Here is a 22,087-nt window from a genome sequence, read left to right as displayed (position 1 = left end):
AAATTTTTATTTTATTTTGGACTATAGTTGATTTACAATGTATAAATATATATATTTATATATATATAAATGACTGTAATAAGATATTTAATTTCTATTCTATGTGTTTTAGGTAATTTCACTTTTGTGGGAACTAAACTTTTCTAAAAGACAATGAAAGTATATATAGTTCCTGAATTGGATGCAGAAAAGCTTTTAAAGAAACAAATCATCTTGAAATGAAGAGAGAAGGAAAAAGCATAAAGTTTTTATTAGGAGAAACACGTGCCTTCTAATAGCTACCTCAGGTAATGGCTATTCTGATGAATGGAAACAAACTGCCTGGACTTTTTTTCAGATTTATCGCAGCAGATAAGCACTAAGAATGATCAGGTAAGTATGTACCACCTAAGCTTTGCATGAAAATGTCTTTTATGTTTAATAAAGGAAAAAAGTAACAATTCTGGAGTATAATGAGCAACCTAGAGTTGTTAGGTAGGATTATTTCTATGCTCTTTCTTCTATAGAAATGTGTGGTCTTGTTTCAAATATAACAATTGAGATTTTAAAAGTTGCACCAGAAATGAATTCATTTAATTGTCATTCATGGAGATCTTATTAAGTGTGATTTTCCTATAATATATGCAACAAGAGGGCAAGAATCATATCTTTTTGTTCATTGCTATATCCCCAGAGCTTAGAATGATTTCTGGCAAATGGTAGGCACCAGATAAGTACTTGTAAAGTGAAAGAAGGAAGGAAGGAAAGAGAGAAGAGAGGGGGGAAGGGAGATATGATAAACTATGAAGTTAGTATAACTTTCAACCCATTTCTTTTATACGCAAAGTATTATCTATTTCTCTGTAGTTCTTTGTCAGGTCAATAGTGGATAAGGACTTAGGTTTTCTGGCTGATTGTAAAACTATAAATAGTCACAATAAGATGATTATCAAACAATCAGAACTTCTTTTAATAATTCATCATAGATCTTAGTAACTTGAATTTACCGAGACTGCTTTTAGAAACAGGTTTATTTTGATACACTTTTCTTTTGGTAAAATTTTCTCTCTTTAGGTATATAAGCATGTTTGACAAATGTATACAGCATATAACCACTCTAAGAGTTATATAAAACATTTATATCACACCAAAAATAACCTGTGAGCCATTTTGAAGTAAATCCTCACCTGTCACCTTCCACTCTTGACAACCACTGACAGCTTACTGCCCCTATAATTTTGCCTTTTCCAAAATATCATATAAATGGAATCATGTAGTATGGAGCCTTTTGAGTTTACTTCTTTCATGTATCATAATGCATTTGAGATTCATCCATGTTGTTGTATTTCATTCCTTTTAATTGCTGTGCAGTATTCCATTGTATGAATATACCACAATATGTTATTCTATGTACCAGTTGATGTACTTTGGAGTTGTTTCTAGTTTTTGACTAATGAGTAAAGTTGCTAGGGATATTTTCAAGCAACTCTTTTTATAGACATACGTTTTTATTTCACTTAATACTAGTAGGATTGTTGGGTCACATGGTATACGTATGTTTTACATTATAAGAGATTGCCAGAATGTTTCTTAAAGTAGTTGTATACTTTTGCACTGTCATCAGCAATGTATGAGAACTCCAATTGTTCTGCACCTTCATCAACACTTCACAATGTCAATTGTTTCTATCTTGAACCATTCTAAAGATATCTCATTGTAGTTTTAATTTGCATTTCCCCACTGACTAGTGACTGAGCATCTATACATGTGCTTATGTGACATTCGTACATGTTCTTTGATGAATTGTCTGTTCAAATCTCTGTTTTTTGTTGTGTTGTTTGATTTCTTATTGACTTATAAGAGTTCTTTTCATATAATGAATACAAGACCTTTCTCAGATAATGTGTTGCAAATATTTTTCCCAGCCTGTGAATTTTCTTTTCAGTTTCTAAACGGAGTCTTTGGAAGAGCAGACATTTTACTGTTGATAATAACCAACTTATTTATATTCTTTTGTGATTCATGCCCTCTGTGTCATATCTAAGAAATTTTTGTATAACTCCATTTCACAAAGATTTTCTTCTATCTTTTCTTCTGCAGTCCTTTGTCAGGTTAATAGCAAATAGGGCCCCCAAGTTTTTGTCTGTCTGAAACACCATTATTATTGATAGGCCTATCAGGCATTCATAATTTTTAATAACTCAACATGGATAAGAAGCTCTGGAATTTATTTGGGTCCTTTTTGATTCCTTTTATATCTTTAGCTTATATGAAATCAATATTATGTATGCATTAAATATATTTCGTATTTGTCAAATTGTACTTAATAAAATTTATATTTCACATGAATAATTATTTATGTAAAATTTAATGAGCATTGATAGTCGTATAAAGTTCATGAGAAGAGAAGCAATAATTTTGATTTATTCCACTAGACAATATTCAGACCAAATCTGATGCAATTATCAGTTAGGATAAACTAGAATATTTCGAGGTCACAAGCAGTCCTTTACAGTTCCTTTGGCACTAAATTCTCTTTAGAACTGAATAGGCTTTTCATATATTTGATTCCAGTCGGGTACATGTGCTCATGTCTCCACCCACAGTTATTTTCTAGATACTTTCTTTTTTTTCTTTTTTCTTTTTTTTGCGATACGCAGGTCTCTCACTGTTGTGGTCTCTCCCGCTGCGGAGCACAGGCTCCGGATGCACAGGCTCAGCGGCCATGGCTCACGGGCCTAGCCGCTCCGCGGCATGTGGTATTCTCCCGGACCGGGGCACGAACCCGTGTCCCCTGCATCAGCAGGCTGACTCTCAACCACTGCGCCACCAGGGAAGCCCCCTAGATACTTTCTTTAGATTTGCTATATTTCTTCACTTTCTTGTACCCATGCATCTACCTGTCAACATAATTGCAGAGACTCTGTGCCAATCAGCCTGTGGTGGAAGAGCCAAATATTTAATTCTTTTCCCCTGAGCCATTTTGTCAATTGGAGGAGTTTATTGGATGCTAACTTAATTCATTGAAAGGTTTTAACATTGGGTACAACAGCTAGAACCTCAATTTGAGTCTAATCACAAGAATGATTTAAATGGGCTTTTGTAATTTAAAGCATTTCTTGATTTTATCTTTTGCTGTTTGGAGTTGAGAAGCAGTTGCTTCTTGCACCCCTACAAGTCTCCGAATTTATGAAATCTTTCAATTCACTTTATTCCTATCTGCAAAAAATAAAATATAAACGATAGTGACATCTGCAAGATGGTAGACAGGAGGTTTTAGCTTTCCTCTCCCCACGGATACATCAATTTGAACAACTATCCATGAACAGAAACATATTCACAAGAGCTAAGGATTTCCGGTAAGGGATTATAGCACCTGGATGGAGCACAGAAATAAGAAAAGGGGGAAAAACAGTTTGATATTATCCCTGTCGTCCCTGTCACTCCTCCCCCAAGCCTTGGTAGCCCAACATGGAGAAATATCCTCCTAGTGGGGAAAATAAAGTGAGCAGACTTCAACTGCAGACTTCAGGTCCAGGCCTGAATTAAAATAATACATTTTAATTTCTTGCCCATGTTATATGTCCACAGTGGATAGCGTGGGCTCTCTAGCGTTGCCCTCACTCTGATGGAGCAGCCTGTCTAGAATAATTCTGGTCATTGTGGAAGAGGAAAAAGGGAGATTGTGACGGATTGTATGCTGGCTTTGAATCTTTCACCTTGAGGTAACACACACCATTAACACTGGCAATTCATTGGTCAAGGTAAGTTATTTGGCCAAACTCCAAGAGGGTAGGGAAATAGAATACTACCATGTGCCCCAAGGGGAACAATTCTCACTGAGCAGCACTAATGACTGCCCAGTTATGATCTCCAGTTCTCATTATAAGATATTAAGAGGAACATGAAGAAACAGGAATATGTCCAGAGGAATGTGATCTAGATAGTAAAAAGAATTGGCATACTTTGGATGAAGAATTGAAGTAATATTTTGTCAAAAGAAGAAAGTGCATGATTATGACATCCAAATACATGAAGCATTATGTTGAATAAAATGGACAAGTAAGCCAATAGATAGGTATGGGTCTGTGGCAACCAGAAAGCACATGCCTCATCTGATTATATTTGTTATTATTATTTTTTTTGTGGTACGCGGGCCTCTCACTGTTATGGCCTCTCTCGTTGCGGAGCACAGGCTCTGGACGCGCAGGCTCAGGGGCCATGGCTCACGGGCCTAGCCGCTCCGCGGCATGTGGGATCTTCCCAGACCGGGGCATGAACCCGTGTCCCCTGCATCGGCAGGCAGACTCTCAACCACTGCGCCACCAGGGAAGCCCTGTTGGCTGTTTTGATTGTCCTTCTCTGGATCTTCTCCAGGGCCAATTGTTAAAATTTTTATTTTGCTTTTCCTTTTTAAGGTTGTTGTACATTTACAGTCATTTTGACTAATTTTAAATCACACCAGCCTTTCAATGTATTATTAACACCTAAAATAATTATAAAAACAAAGAAATTACATCCTTAAGGTAAGTATAAAGGCGGACAACAATGGCAAAATAATATTATTTTATATAGTAGCTAAATTTTTTTTGAGAAATATTATTGCCAGGAACTATGTGCTAAATATTTTATTTCTAACTTTCAGTGAAATCAGAATTGTGGAAATAATGCACATGGAACAGTTAGTGACTAATGAAAGACAACAACAAATGTTAGTCAACATATATGCTAGAAGAAAACCAACAAAGGATTACCCATCACATTATGAATCAACCACTGACCTGTGAGGTGGAAGGGAACAAAATCAAACTGGAAAATCATTTCAGAGCAGATGTTTATTTTCTGATTATCTACATCTGGTAAAAATGAGGTCAAAGGCAAACGTTACAGGGGTAAAAGTAGTCTGATGTCAATTGACTAATGACCAACAGACATCTAGGGAGAACCCAAGCTTTCAGAAACAAAGCAAAGAAATGTATATAAAGATATGGGGACTGCCACTTACACTAAGGCAAAAAAGTTTACGTAAGACTAACTTTATAAAATAAGTCATGTTGGACTGCTACTAGGTTTAATGTTTCATGTTTCATATCCCTTGTTCAAAAAAAATAGGGAATGGCAAAGGAGGTTAAAGTGGCAAGGAAAGGTTCATGAGTCATCTCACTTTCTTAATCTTTTCCAACTATGTTTTGAAATGCATGTAATGCTGCCAGCAAAAGACAATTATGTATCCTTTTATAATCTACGTACAACATTCTAAACCACAGGACAGGAAACTAATTGACATATCTTTTAAAGATTGAAGAAAAAGATGAGAATTTTGTAGGCTGAAGTTGATAATGTTGATAGCTATAAGATAAAGAGCTTTAACAATTCAGTACAAATGAAACTAATTTTTTTGTCCCTCACATCCGTAGTTTTCTCAAGCATTCCTTAGTCTTCCATAAGTTTAAAATTGGCAACCCTGTTTTCTTATATTTGCCAGTCAGACTACTGGCACTGAGAAGTGAAGGACATTTGAAGTCATTTTGAGAACAGAAGGGAGAGAAGAAAGCAATGAATAAGACTTCCACCCTTTTGTGTCTTTAACAAATCCAAAAGTCCACAATTTATAAAAAATAAAAAGTAATTTGTCATAATGAGACATTTATCCTTTTGATGAGAAGCTCTCTCTTACTATTTAGTGCTTGGAAGCAATGTATAATGTTTCAATAAGTTCATTCATCTTTCATTTGCTAAGGTGTTTTTTCTTGCTCTGGGTAACATCAACTAATATCTTACAAAACACCTATCTTACTCTCTCAAATTTAATGGACAGACCCTAGGGAATGGCAGAATTGAATGTGGGATAAGCCAAGGCAGGAGGAAGTATAACTAAAACGCAGTCTGTGAAGCCACTTCTTTTTTTTACCATTAATCGTGGTTTCAAAATGTTTTGATTTTCAACCTGTTTTCCAAATTTTCTAAAACCGTACATGAGGGCTTCCCTGGTGACCCAGTGGTTGAGAGTCCGCCTGCCGATGCAGGAGACACGGGTTCATGCCCTGGTCCGGGAAGATCCCACATGCCGCGGAGCGGCTGGGCCCGTAAGTCATGACTGCTGGCTGCGCATCCGGAGCCTGTGCTCCGCAATGGGAGAAGCCACAACAGTGAGAGGCCCACGTACCACAAAAAAACAAAACAAAACAGTACATGAGCTCAGGATATATGAAAGATTGTTTTGCCTACTGGATGAAGAAAATATTCCCTTGGAGCTCCTGATTTGGAATCGAAATCTGCATTTCCTGGTTAATGAGAAACTATTGATATTGAGAGACTATTTCAATACCTATGTTACATAATACCTGTATCAAAATGACATTTACAACTTACAGCTATGTTTTGGAAAAATAGTAACTTAACCTATTATATATTCAAAGATATATAACATAAGCAAGTCATATTAGGTTAAACAAAAAAGGCAACTTAAATTGAACTCTGATATATCATATTTATATAATTTTATGATGTTTTATAAAACAGATCTTGGGAAATGTTATACAGGTAAGTTTTGCTAACAATGTAGGCAATTATAGTAAATAAACCCTGGAAAATCTTTGTAGCTGAGTTGCTATGCTTCTTTGGATAAGTCACAAACTCCTTGAGTCTCAATTCCTTCAATTGTGCTATGGACATAAATATAACTGTTATATATAATATGTACCTTGGGATATTATTTTGAGGATTATATGAATAATATAATTTTAAAATAGAAAAATAGCTTGTAATTATCCAGTTCACCACTACCCCTAATATGTTTAAACTACAATGGATTTTAAGTGATTTACCTAAGGAGTCCAGGTCTTCATTTTTCTATTGGTATTTCTACTACTGTCTGTTGACAAGGTACATGACTCATGTAGAAATATCCTACAGAGAAAAAATAAAGGAGGGTGCAAATTTAGAAATATCTGAATTAAAATAATAATAATGGCAATGATTATGACACTGATTTTTAGGACACAAATATTCTCAGAGAATGGTCTGAAGAGATCTTGGAGGTTAAAAGGACAAGGTCATAAGAATCTAAGAACACTTTTCCTTCAGGTCAATCAGTTTGAATTGGGGACAATAGTTACTGCTTTAAAAAGAGAACCTAAAACTGTGCCCACAACAAGCATCCCATGGCAAATTTTATGCTGCCAAATTTTGATTAATTGTAAAATATACCTTTTCTCCTACTAAGTGAGCACGGTTTTATAGAAAATTTATCAAATATAAAGTCAAACCAAATAATAATTATATATATATTTGAAACATAAAGACACTTTGCCTTGTTTGAATACAGGAGAGTGAGGTCAGGGCATTAAACACTTTTAAACAAGTACTGACAACATGCAGAAAATCTATTGGAGCTGCTCTGCCAAATACTGTGAGACATCATATTGCTGTAGTAGTGATATTAGCGCAATTATACATTGTTTGTTCAATATTGTATTGAGTATTTTTTAATCGCTTCATGAATGCTACTGATTTTTTTACCAATATTACACTGTAAACAAAAGTTAATTTAGCAGTTACTGGCTTGTAATACCTCTTTTTGGAAATGGATCCTATCATTCATATGCATCCAAAGTCAGAATTTTTTCTATTGGGATTCTACACTCTTTTGATTGACAAACCAGCCAGCCAGTTGTGTTTTTCTTATGAATAACGTAACTGGTCCATTGAGGAGAGCATAGTAGGTGGCGAGACATCTGAGATTATCTTTTGTTTGCCCTTTACTAATTGTATTGATAGTTTATTGACTAATCTATGCCAGAAAATGGACAAGTCAGTAGAATGTCACCATAACATTAAATTTTATTCTCCATCTTTGCATTATTTTTGGCTCAAGATGAAATGAGGAATTGTTTGGGGTCTTGTGTGCATATTTCTTTGATTTGCAAGAAATTATTCATTTTTCCTTTGTGGGCAACACAAATGTATTAAGAAGACTGAAAGACACTATCATTAGGGAAAGAGCAAAGTCACAAAGCAATGCTTTGTTGCATAAAAATAAGCTTTTATTACCTTCAGCTGAAAAAATGTGAATTAGGATAAAACGTCTTGTGGCTCAAAGGATGCTAATAAAACTAAGCTAGAGAAATAATAGTCAGTGATGAAACTTATGATTCATATAAACATCAAATATTATAGCTATTAGTCTGTGTCACTTGCTTTTTGAGTTAGCCTCATAATTTTCACTTTAGTTTATTCCAGTTTTCTTACATGTTAGTTATTGTGAATAAAATTATTAACTTAAATTGTCTGAGTTAGGGCTAGGAAGTAGGACTAGCTGTTAAAAGGTGAATAACATTTACAATTTATTTAAAAAAAGGAGGAGTAATTGCAAGTTGGGAAAATGAATGGAAATTAGGTAAGTTAAAATATATATTGGTCAGAGTAGCTAAAACAGCACCCTCAAAGTAAAGTCAACTATAATTATTTCTTAAAGGAGATATAGAAATGCGTCCATATACTCCATAAATTGCTTGAAACTCTGTTTGTCTTGGGTTACCAAACTTCTATAATTGGGATGCATAAGGTAGAATATTTTAAATAATAACTGAATTTAACAGATGCTATGTTAAACTACATGATGAATTAGTTTGAAAATTGTCAAGGGAAACTCATATTGTGCACACACAGATTTATATCAAATCATCAGTTCTGACCAGAATGTATGCTCCTGCATAAAATGGTTCCACACTTGACTACTCTTGACACAATGCTGGACTTAGAACACCATTTTGACTGACTTGAAAGAAACCATCTCCAAAATTCATTTTTAAGGTTTGAGTAAAAACCTCCTGTAGTCTAGTCTGCTGTGTCTCAAATTGAGTGTGTAGGCCACTCACAACAGCAAAAGCGTAGCAGCGAATTAACTCATTCATTTGGCCTCAGCCAGTCAAAATCTGAGATCCAATTGATCTTTTTTGTACGGTTAGTGTGAGAAAATGTCTCCAGCTTTCCCTTCAGAATCTACTCTTTATCATCCAATTAAAATGTTTGAATTGTTCCAACACATTAATATGCACTGCAGTCCATCTCCTCAATATATGGGGCAAAGAAATGGCTCATCTCCAGGCAAGAGAAATTCTTAAAGGCAGTTCTCTATATTACTTGAATTACCATACAGCTGAATTTACCTAACCCAAGTAAATCTAGATTTAGGAGGTTATAGTTTATTTGATCATTAGTCCCTTGCATATATCCAGTAAAATATGCCTGAATATGGTAGCCCAAGAAAAGAACTTAGAGAAAACACTTTTGAAATTAATCAAGATTATGTCCCTGTAATAATTAGCTTTCTGTATTAATTACATATCCAAAATTGCACCCCCAAAGGCCATAATTTGAACATTTGACCTTCCATTTGCAACTTTTATGATATCTGAAAGTTCAAACTATCCTTCTACAGGAATAAGAAAAAAAGGCTTAAAATATATACAAAATATTTTAATATAGCAAGCTTTGCATTGCATCTGTTTGCATATAGAATTTGAAGTTCTTTACTAGAACCTAATGCATATTCAAAGTAAGAGATCAGAAAAAGGTATCACTTGAAAAACAGTTTTTCTAACCACATCTGATCAAATTTTACTAGGCTGATGTGAAATATAGTAATGAATCATGTTCACTTGCATCAGTTATGTTATTGTCTCCTAACCCAGAATAAATGCATGCAATAAGATTGAGCATTTTAGAAAAGAGAGCAGCAGTGAAATTTGAAAACATTGAGACGAGAAACAGAGAGGTGGTAGGATTATAGTTTATAGGGGAAAGTGCTTATCTAGTTTTGCTTAAGCAAAGTTTACTTTCTTCATATCACGGGGAAGGGTAAATATGTAATCCAGAAAGAAAGGGCCAAGATTCAGAATTGTTTGGTTAGTTATTCAGTCTACATATGATTATCAAGTTACTAAACATTTACTAATCTCCTACTGTGTGACAGTTATCATGGTTTTTATTCTTTTAAACTTGAACAAGACTAGTTACCTGTTTGTGCCACAGTTTATTTTTTTTAAACAAATGAACAACCAGGAGAAAACTCTAGTGGTTAAGGGAAAACAAAACTTAAAAAGATGAGGCCCCATAGGCATCAAAACCTATAAGCAATAACGTAGTTTCAGAATATATAATTTGCGTTGATTTTTCACATGAGATTTTCATGGATGGTTTTGATGAATTACAGAGTATTCTTCTATATGAATTTGTCATTGCTAGTTGAAGCAACAAAACAAGATATCATGAAAGATCATTGTTTACATATCTCTCAAAGTAGCTACTAATGTCTCTATCTAATAGGCAATACCTGATTTGTAGATTTTTATGATCATTAATACATTTCACTTAATTTGTATCTTCCAAAATATCTTTGAATTGCATAATAGAGGTCAGGCCTTTCAATGGATTTATATGGCTCAACCTCTTTGCATGGCCAAATGACATGCAGAATTTGAAAAAAAATATAAGTGTGACAATAAATCATGCTTTTTATAAATCATCATCTCTAATAGGACATTTAAGCCACACAATTTTTAGCAAAGTCAGAGACAAATACCATACTTTGGAATGTACAAAATGCACCTTAAAATAGCATCAACACACCATTCATTCATAACTGTTTAAAGTTTTTGTTTTATTGTCTAGTGAAGAAATAGGTTGGAAACAGTGGATCTGACAGCATGAGAGCGTCCTAGACCAATATTTTACAAATTGCAAGTGGAAACACATTAGTGAGTCTTGAAATAAATTAAACGGCTGCAACCAGCAATTAAAAAAAGAAATAGAATAAAAAATGTCAGCAAGCATTGCAAATAGTAAAAGATAGTTCCATTAAAATCTTTTTCAGTGTGTGTGTGTGTGTGTGTGTGTGTGTGTGTGTGTGTGTGTGTGTTTACACAGTCTCTATATAAATTGTATTTTTACTATTTCTTACCATGGGCCAAAATAAAAACAGTCTGGAATGCCACTGGCTTTCAGATCCCATTATCCATAGACCCATGGCTAGGGAAATGTGACCTCAGCACAGAGGGAAAGATGGTTTTTATAAAGACTTTTCAGGCTTGCTCCTGTCCATTTAGAGAACAGTGACAGAACAATGAGAGTGAACTTGAGGTGGATGTGCCCCAGGGGTATCAAATCATTTCCAAATAGTCAACAGATAAATGTCACATTTTGCACACCCTTTCAGGGTTGCCTTCACTCACTGAAACCACTCATTCCTGTGGGGACAGTTGGGTGGCAGTGGCAGCAACTCTGTCATTTACAATACAAATACATCTGGGATCCCTTGATAATAAGAAGATGCCCTGTGTCACCTTAATTTATTATCACTGCTAATTAAAAAAAGAAACTCTGTTGTCTAGAAAGTTGGCATGTTTGGGATTGCACTGCTTCCTGTGGATTGAACCAATTAGCAGAACTGTTACTATCAGCAAATGTCTCCACCATTTCCCGTGTGTACATCTCACGACCTTATATATTGTTTGTTTTATTGATAAATCAAAACAAATCCTGTGTGTTACACATTTCAAACTGAAATAAAAAAATCCCTCACTGTACTATTTCATTTTTCTTGTATAGCTACAGCTGTTTTGTATTTCTTGTAGAACAAAAAGTTCTCATAGATTTTTAATGCAATAATGTGAATGGAATCAATGATGCCTTCTTCTGGTAAGCTAGAACAAGTGCCTTTATACAGCACCATGTGTTGCTTGGAAAAGACTAAAATAAGCCAAATTTTACAAGTAAACTAGATGAGCTGATTTTCCTTTAAGCATAATTCTTTTCTAATTGTATTTTGCTGTCATTAAAATTTGACATTTTCTTGTTGCTTTACCAGGAAATATGACCATTTTCAGTTCCTATGGACAACAAATCAGTTGTGCTTGCTGCAAAACTGTTTATCTGTATCTAAACCATATGTGAACTAACTGCCTTTTTGCAGCCTAATTCTTTCAATATGGCGTTCGATGCCTACTGCATTTTCATTTAGTACCACATGGTTGATTGTTCTCCAGTTGTTTCATGTAATTTATCTAATAACTCCATTTTTCTTTCTTTCCATGTAACCCTCTCGGAACCTCACACAATTCTTGGCCTACAGATTTTTATTGCCTGTAACAGTCTGCTTCCAATTCACACATACTTGGATAGTCATAGCTTATATGGCAGAATATAAATTTCTTTCCCTACAGGAAAGATATAGCAGAAAAGGACCAGTAACCAAACATTATGATAATTTGTTCCTCTGCTTTAGGGAGGTTTGGAGAGATAATGTTTTATGATGGAAAAAAGCCTTAGCAGAAGACCTGGTTTGAGTCCTTACATGTGCTGTTGAGAAAGCACCCTAGACTCACTAGTGTTTCATACCTATCCTCTCCTATCCTTCTGAGTTACTGTAAAGCCAAAATGAAATAAAATAGGTGAAGGTACTCAGTTGACTGCAATAGTCTATGAATGTCCCTGGTTAGCACTGTCTCACTTTCTGCATGTGAATCTGTGCATTTATTAAAATGCTCACCATCTTCAGTTTCTTTACTATTATTCTCTTCTCTTCTAGAGCAATGAAGATGACAAGGTGATCCTAAGATACAGCTAACTTTTTACTATCCATGAAGGATTTAGCCATGGCATATTCTCTCATAACTAGCTTTGATACTGCTTGTGAGATTGGCTGCTGGAAGTCAGATTAAATCCAAAATAGGTTAGAAGTGGAAAAAAATGAGTTTGAGTATGTTCACATGTGTTGCACATTACTGATTATTAAGCTGATCATACTTAGTTCAGGAAGTCCTCAAATGCAGCATGAGCTCCCTAAATTCTAAGGATGCATACTGCTCCTTTTGACTGGAACTTTTTCATCTCCTCCGCATGCATTCCTACTGCCATCAGCCAGCAAATCTCTAATCATCCTTTGGTTATCCACTTAAAAACACTTTCTACATGAAATTTTTCATGACAACTTAAGTCTGTTTTGGGGGCCTCTTTAATGTAATTTTATACTATTGTGTATTATAATTCCCTGTGTACCTGTCTCTATCACTCACGATACTATAAGGACCTTAAGGGCAGACACTCTATCTTTCCTACATTTATGCAACAAATATGTATCAAGTGCCTCATTCATGTACACCAACTCTTAGCACATTGCCCCACAATATTAAATGTACAGTGAATAAATGGAAACCAAAACCAGTACTTTAGTTTCATGGAAATAAAACAAGTTTTAAAAGCCCCCTTACCAAAAATTACCGTTAGAATAGTAATGTCTTCAAGATAAAAAAGAAAAAAACAGAAAACAAACTACCATCCATTAATGAGACAAATTCATAGTAACTTAATAATCTTAATGCTATGAAATATATATAAGCTATGAAATATATATAAGCTATGAAATATATATATTTATATATATATTAAATATATATAAACATAAGTTTAAGTAATATACTACAAAATTATTCTCCTAATCACATAACTTAGTTTGCCATCATTTCCACGCTAATAATAATTTAAGGACTCACTGCCACTTCTGGGTATACCTTATATAAAAATGCACATGTTTGTAGAAAATTTATGGTAAAGTCCCATAGTGGTGGACTTGAGGACACGGGGAGGGGGAAGGGTAAGCTGGGACGAAGTGAGAGAGTGGCATGGACATATATACACTACCAAATGTAAAACAGATAGCTAGTGGGAAGCAGCCGCATGGCACAGGGAGCTCAGCTCCGTGCTTTGTGACCACCTAGAGGGGTGGGATAGGGAGGGTGGGAGGGAGACGCAAGAGGGAGGGGATATGGGGATATATGTATACATATAGCTGATTCACTTTGTTATGCAGCAGAAACAAACACAACATTGTAAAGCAATTATAGTCCAACAAAGATGTTAAAAAAAAAAAAGTTTGAGGATTTCTATTCTTGTGAACAATGTGTTAGGATAAACATTTTTTGTTCAATGTATAAAATATGTGACAACTGACAATAAAAATAAGATGACAGAAGTCATCCAGTTGTGTGTGTGTGTGTGTGTGTGTATTTGGGCCATATGAAATTTATGAAACCACAGTACTTGGCAGCTTTTTAATATATTTGTATATATTTTTATTTTAAAAATGTTTTTGGCCGCACCATGCAGCTTGTTGGATCCTAGTTCCCTGACGTAGGATCGAACCTGGGCCCTCAGCAGTGAGAGTATGGAGTCCTAACCACTGGACCACCAGGGAATTCCCAGTACTTCAGCTTTTGAGCCACAAGCTCAAAAGGTAAGATCAGGTGTTAGTGTAATAATAGTTAGATATATATTTCAAGGGGTCCTTGAAAGAGCTTAAAATGGAAATATTAGTATGTATAAATCATCTTAGAATGCATTTTCTTTTATTTCTTTTCTCACAGTCCTTGCATTCTATACTATTGACTTTGGAAAATCATCCTTAACAGAAAAATGAAATAAGGACTCAATTCTTAATAGTTCCATCTGATTCACTTAGTTTCCCGCAATATTTAGAAATTGAAAGTCAAGGAGTTATTATATAGATGCATTTTAACAGAGATAAACGTTTCAAAATAAAACTCAAGTGCTGGCCCTTTAACCAAGAGGTGTAAAAGAAGAGGATACCATAGTTGTGAGATGTCTGCATTCTTTGCAAACAAGGAACAAAATGATTTATTGAAAGCTCAAAAGTGTTCAGGGGTATGAACCTTTCTTGTTATTTCCTTGTTACCCTGAGTCAAGAAGTTGCAAGGCTTACCAAGGGGATATTACTGCATAATCAATGCGATGTTATAAATTGTGAAACACTGTCAAATGAGGCATGAATAGTGTTATCCAACAGATGCAATTTTGCCAAACTAGAAGAGCATTGTTGGCCAGCAAATCCTCCCAAACTAACTAAAATATAACATTAAAGAGAAAGCAAATGAACAAACAGAGTGGATCCATTACCTTTCCTTCCTGCACCTGGAAGACAAAAACACTGAACATATTTCATCTTTTAAGTATTTGTAAATCAAGTTTTGCAGACCCAATAAGAGATAAAACCATAACAGTTTGGATGAAATTCAGAGGGAAAATAAAATATTCATTAGTCAGGGAAGCATATCAATAAATACGGTTTAACATTTACCTACTAATAATGTAAATGCAGATGATCTATGCCAAGAATTATCACTGTTTTCCAAGAAATATGAAATGCTTATTTCAGTTGGAAAATAAACAAACGAACAAAAACTCATTCTATATTGCCCTGTGGGTATTCAGTGGTATAATTTTAATCTTGGCAAAAAAGGGGAGGGACAAAGAAGTGAAAACAAGAATGTTATTTTTTAATGGTATCTGTAGGGTGTGGTCAACTGAATAAAAATACAAATCCAGATGTTGGTTTAGTTATATAAGCATGGTATGTTCTCATGTAGAGTCAGGCCTGCATCTCAGAATATCTGTCCTGAATAGAGAAACATGGAGTAGATACAAGTCATTTGCCATATTATCACAGAAGGTTAAAATGGTAAGAATGAAGAGAGATCTATATGGCCCCAAACCTTCACTATATATGTGTGAAAAATAAATCCAAAGGAGGAAAAGTGACTTGTCCAAGATTTCCCAACTAGTTATTGGAAGAGCCAGATTTAGAATTCAGATTTCCTGTCTGCTAATCCAGGCTTGTTTTTCCCCTCCATATCATGACTATCTCTTCACCAATGTTCACCAACACCCACTGGAATCATGGCATTGCCCTGGACATTGTGGTAATAATTTTACTGGCTCCTTGCCCTAGTCCTTAAAGCTAGGACAATATAACTCTGATTTCCAGGCTCAGCCCTGAATTAGATTCTATTAGCAAGTAAGTCATCATTTAATGCATAGCTTGGTGACCAAGAAACCAATCAGACTTGCCACTGCAGCCTTATAACCTAGGCCTATTACTGACCTTTTCCTCCTTTCCTTTCAACCAACACTCTGCCTTCTATAAATTGGATCTTTGTCCTTTATTTTATGCTGAGTCCCTAACTAAGAGTCTAGACCAGGGTGTACCTTACTCTACTTTATCATTCTAAAGGCTGAAATCCTACTTCGGTACCCAGGCTGGATCTCAACTAATCGAAGTCCATCCTGAGTTCCACTACTGGACTGCCTGCCTGCATTCATGGTTATTTATTAAATTATCTTTACATAGTGTTCTTATTTCAGGTATTACCCACATCTTGTTGAGGTCTCCTGTTGGCTCTCCCTCCCTGATGGTAATTGCCCATAATTCTGGGATTCCTTTCATTTTCTGCTGCTAGATCTGTCTTGACCTGTTGTGTAAATTCCAGTTAATCTGTCAAAATTTTGGTCTGTAGTCAAGTCCTGCCACAAGCAATCTGCAAGCCTTATATTTGAAAAAAAAAATTCCTTGGAGCTTTTGAGCATTTTCTGTGGGGTTGTAAGAAACAGTAAACAGGCAGAGGAATTCAGTTATTTGGATCAGAGATAATTGATACTAAAATTGAGTATATTTCTTACTCACAGACTATAAGAACATGTCTTATCTGTTTTCCAAGTGTCCAATATTATCTTCACAACAGAGATAGTCAGCAAAATTAATCATTAAATTAAGGTCAGTGTTAGTATTTTAGTGGGCCCAACAAAAGCACCCCATTCTTCTTCTCTAGCACTTGGAATCAATTAAGAGATACATTCAGGAGTGAGAAAAATCAAGATCAAGATGTCAGTATTTTTGCCAATTAAAAGCTAAATTAGAGAATATGACTTACACTTATAACTGCTTGCTAGCATTCCCCTAGGTCATTGATACTTGCCCACCCAATCACAGACAGCTTTGAGTAACTGCCATCCATTCACTTCAGAGATAGAGCCATTCTCTCTAGGTTTATCATAAGACCTAGAGAGAACAGGAATGCACATTTTCTGAGGACAGACAGAGCCAGAGAAAAGATAGAAGAAAGAGCCGAATAAAACACCCATTCCTCCTCCAAAAGGAGTGCAGAATTAGTGTCATCTAATAAAGGATAGATGTCGCCATTGTTCTTAAGTGTCTGTTGATGTGTGTAGAACACTTTCATTAAAAGAGGTTCTGGTACGACAGCCCCATAGGAAGCAATTTAATGCATGGTTGTAGGGGCAGGCTGACCTAGGTTCTTAGCCTGGCTCTGCTGTTTACCAGAGCGCTTAAGCTCTCCAAGCTTTTATTCCTACATCTGTGAAATAAGGAAATGTGTGCCTACTTTTCCTAGTGGTCATATAAATAAAATTAACTATTTTATTTGTTATCTTTAAAGTACCCACACATGAAAGGCGATTATTACTTCTACAGAAAGCCGAAGGGAAACTCCACAGCAGAATAAATCTCTAAGAAGGAAAAAGAGATATGCTCATATTTTCTAAATAACTGTCAATATATTTGGATTACTAGATCGTGTACGCACACTATTAGGGCAAAAACATAAGATTCTTGAGTGCAATCACTATGCCACCTTCAGGCGTCTTTCTTAGAATTCTTTTTAAAATAAACTTTGCTTCTTATCCCTCTAAAAGTCATTAATCAAGCCATTGATTGATGCTTGAAATGGTGCAGGTGCTGCTATTACATATTCATTATTAATCAAATTGTTTATTCAGCCCAGTAGATTCTACATACACAACACAAATCTCCAGCATCCCCTCATGTTATCCAGAATCTGAAATTTATCACAGTAGTATTCAAAAACATTTTATTAGGGTTATATGAAATGCAAGTTTTCCAAATTAAGAGTCCCAAGAGCCTAACTTTTCTACTGTTACTTCTTAAAGAACACTGGTTCTCTCTTATTTTCATGTAATCTTTAACACTTTTAAAAATAAAATTTTGTTGAGTTTTCAATAATGAGATTAGATTTTAATATGCAGATTCAGACTTTTAAAAATTATTGTCCTAGAGTGATTCAGAGACAAAATCTTCTGGGTGATCTATAGTTTAATGCCCTCAGTTTTCAGACAAGAAACCAGAGACTTAGAGAGGAGAAATAACTTACTCAAGATTACAGTATGCAGAAGAATCTGGTCTGTTGCTGTCTGTATTCTTTCCATTGCTTCCCAATGTTGTAACGGTTATTGAGTGAGCCTTTCAAAAATGCAATTTGCGATGCAGAATTAGTAGGAATACCAATATGCCGAACTTGCCAAGGCAAAGTATTTCAAAATGTTCAGGCCAGATTCTAACTGATGAGCTCAATTTGGTAAAGTACATATTAATATGCACATGGTAAGGTGCCTTGTATAAAGTAAGTGTTTAATAAAAATGTTTTGAGAACAATTTTTATCCTGTTACACTGTAGTTGTATCTCTAGCACACGGGACCCCCAAACCATCCAGTCATAGCATAAATGCATATGCATGATCACCGTATTTATATCAAGCATAAATATTAGTATCATACTGCTTCTTGTGAAATATCTTAAAGCTAACATTTTACTGCAAGTGACTCTGTAGAATTGTCTTCAGCAATGGAAGAAAGCATGCACTGGATTATTACATCATATGTTAAAATGAGAAAAAAATTATATGAATTGACTTTTCAAAGAGCAAATTTCTAAAAATAGCCACTATTTTCATGCTTAGAGCTTAAAATACTTCTGCCTCTTCTTTGTCTTTAGTCACATCTATTGAGACCAGTTTGACTTAGAGCCCATTACTGAGTGTCATGGGAATATAAAATAAACACACCCTTTATGCTTAGAAAGTGTGCTCTTTACTTATAAATCTATATTGCGTGTGTGTGTGGAGGGGGGAATGCACCATAGAACTTTTTAAGTGAGATAAATCTCTTGTTATAATTTACCATAATTTTCTTTGGCTTCATTTCTGTTCATTGAAATTAGTCTCAAAAATTACCAGTGACCTCCTAACCACCCTGAACATTTTATTATTTTTATCATTATTAAATATTTAAAACCTAAAAATTATGGAGTGTAATATAACAAATACCCAAGTATCCAATACACAGAATTTAAAATATCAACCTCAAAGGGCAAAATCAAATAACTTAATACTTATAAAGTACCTGAGTAATACTACATACTAAATAAATATTGATATGATAATATCATCCTCATTTGCTGTGTTTTCTTTTGATATATTTTAAGAAGATATAAAACATTATTGTCACAGTTGATGTTCCCATTGTAATCTTGCTCAATCTGTTTTTATAAATTACCACATATGTATATGCATTTTCCTAAATAGTACAAGATGCTTTGAAGTTTTAAGCTTACATAAATCATATAATATTGCAACATAATTCTGTATTTTTAAAAATCATCATATTCTTGCTATCTAAAGAGGTTAAGATGGATACATAGATACATACATATGTAGATGATAGAGAGATAGTTGATTTATTTTATGAACTCTATAGTATTCCATCCTATGCATTGGTCTGCTACTGGTTAATACTATTAGTACTATCACGGTATAATTTTTACATATTTTGGCAGTCTACCTTCATTAACATATCTAGATTGTATTTCTACCAGTCTTTTACCAGATTATTTAATAATTTTATTTGTTGTGATTATTACATAATTGGACTCATTTCTACTATATTCCTGGCCATCTGAATTGATCAAGTTTTTATATGTTTCATATATTTTTCCTTTCCTCTACTTGTTTGGAATTTATATTTCTATTATTTTAGTGGTTTCCCTTATATTCTAACATGGTTGCTTTACCTAAAAATACTATAATTAATCAGTATCTATATCCTCTTTCCCACAAAAAACTTAGAATACCTTGAGTCAAACATCTCCTACCATTTTTCAAACAACTGTTGTCTAGCATTTTATTTTGTTTATTTTTTAACTTTTTAAATCATATATATTTTCAAAATAAGACAAGATACAAACATATCTGTTTTATCTATTAAGTATTTTTATAGGAAAATATGATACATTATCTTTAAATCTCTTCTGTTATAAAACATTTTTTAAAAATCTTTATTGGAGTATAATTGCTTTACAATGCTGTGTTAGTTTCTGCTTTATAACAAAGTGAATCAGCTATACGTACACATATATCCCCATATCCCCTCCCTCTTGCATCTCCCTCCCACCTCCCTATCCCACCCCTCTAGGTGGTCACAAAGCACAGAGCTGATCTCCCTGGGTGATGCGGCTGCTTCACACTAGCTATCTATTTGACATTTGGTAGAGTATAGATGTCCATGTGATGTGGAATATTAATAGCTGATATGTGAAGAACTGACTATGGATTAAAAAGTTGCAAGATGCAGGATAAATAAAGGTAGGTAATTATTCTCTTTGTTTGACACACATCATTCTATTGCCTTGCATAGTGATAGGTATATGATGATAAAGGCAAAAAGTCCATGGCAAATTCCATGGACCACTAGAATTCTGTCAACACAACAGTTTTTATAAGTACTTGGAAGCTGACCTATTCTGCAGACATATTCAAATTATTTCAAGTGTCTACTTATTATTCTTGAATAGATTGTAGTTTGCAATTGATCTTAGCATAACAACCTTAGTTTTTAATAGGACCAAGGAGATACTACATGACATGTCTTTGTCTCAAGCATACTGCTATATTTTTGAATCTTTGATCGTATGCCATGATCTATCTCAAGACCAGGCCTTATGCATGCCATCATTTCTTCTTAGAACCCACCCATTCACAGATTCTAACATTCACTTCTGTGGTTTCTAGTCAACCTTCATATTTCAGTTTAAAATTCCTTCTTCAGGGAAGCCTTCCCTGGACTCTCAGATTAGTTTTGTTCCCCTTGTTGTACACTTTCACAGTACGTTGCAATTTTACTCTACAGTATATTTCAGAACCTGAGTTTATGGACCAGTGGTGATTAATATAAATACTATCCAGTAAAGAGTTTTAATCTTTATTCCTCCCAAAATTTAGGGGAAGAGATGATTCCATATATTCTGTCCATAACAACTCTAATTAAGCTCTATTATCTTTCCATAATCTTTGGTACCTATACATTCCTAGGATGATCTTGGTTTTCTAAACCAACAGAATTTTCTTTATAATCATGCTACTCTACTTAAACCTCTTGGTCTCTTGATCTTTCTTCCCCACAGTACGTGCAGCTCTGCACGGTCAGTGTGCCACCAACATATAATTTACTGGAGTGGTATACAATTCCTATGAGCATGGGGAGTGTGGTTCTTATTCTATTCTGATTGCTTTTTTCTTGATACTCTACTCACAATACATTTGATGCTTTTTTAAATCTTTACCTGTATCTGGAGAAGGAATGTTTACGAAAGCCTACATTTTATAATATGTATCTCATCATGTACTTTTTAATTAATACCTTTATTGCCAAGTAGAGGGTCAGCTCTATGTGAGTAAAGAATGTTGCCTAGCTTTGCTCATTATTAAATCTCCAGTACTTAACATGATATTTTGCCCATGGATTTTGCTAAATAAGTATTTGTTGAATAAATGAATTGTGAGCAAAAATCAATGAAATCACCACAATTTGGCAGCAGTCTTGACAGCTAAAGTATTGAGTGGAGGTTTATAAGGTTCGTGGAAGTTTAGAAAGGGATGAAAAGGAAAAGTAATTGTGAACACGGATGAATAAAGGAATAGCAAACTAATCCATGCAATATAAGCTTTTGCCTCTGTATTGAAGAGCCTGTAGTTTCCCTTACTCTTTACCATTTATTACCTAAATCAAGATGCAATGTTATATATGAATAAAAACAACTAGGCTTTCAAAAATTTTTATTGACGTATAGTAGATTTACAATATTGTATTAAATAACCAACCTTTGAAGTACATGTATCATACCTCTGGTACTCTTCTAAGAGATGATCCTTGGAATGTGCTTGCATCATTTTTCATTGAACGTAGCTCCTAATTCATGATTTTAAGTTTAGTGAAGCAGAGTATTCCTCAGAACTGGAAAAAGCATTCCTTGGTTCCTTCGGTTAAACATCATTTTTACCCTCTGTTTATTTTTTATTTCTAGAATAAGATGGATTCAATACAGTCTTGTGCCATACATTTATATTTACCAAAATATTACTGAAAAATCTCAAAAACATTCAACAT

General features: G+C 34.5%; 1 long non-coding RNA gene across 3 annotated transcripts in view; it reads right to left on the bottom strand.

The window, feature by feature from the left end:
- LOC307181032 overlaps positions 1–22,087 on the bottom strand; it is a 387,448-nt gene that overhangs the window by 6,571 nt on the left and 358,790 nt on the right. For all 3 annotated transcript variants that reach the window (XR_013825844.1, XR_013825845.1, XR_013825846.1), the window contains one exon: positions 6,807–6,888. This is a non-coding gene — a long non-coding RNA (uncharacterized lncRNA). The remainder of the gene's footprint in view (positions 1–6,806; positions 6,889–22,087) is intronic.

Source organism: Stenella coeruleoalba (assembly GCF_951394435.1).
Source record: "Stenella coeruleoalba genome assembly, chromosome: X".
NCBI classification, from domain to species: Eukaryota; Metazoa; Chordata; class Mammalia; order Artiodactyla; family Delphinidae; genus Stenella; species Stenella coeruleoalba.
This window is presented reverse-complemented; position numbering and strand designations above follow the sequence as displayed.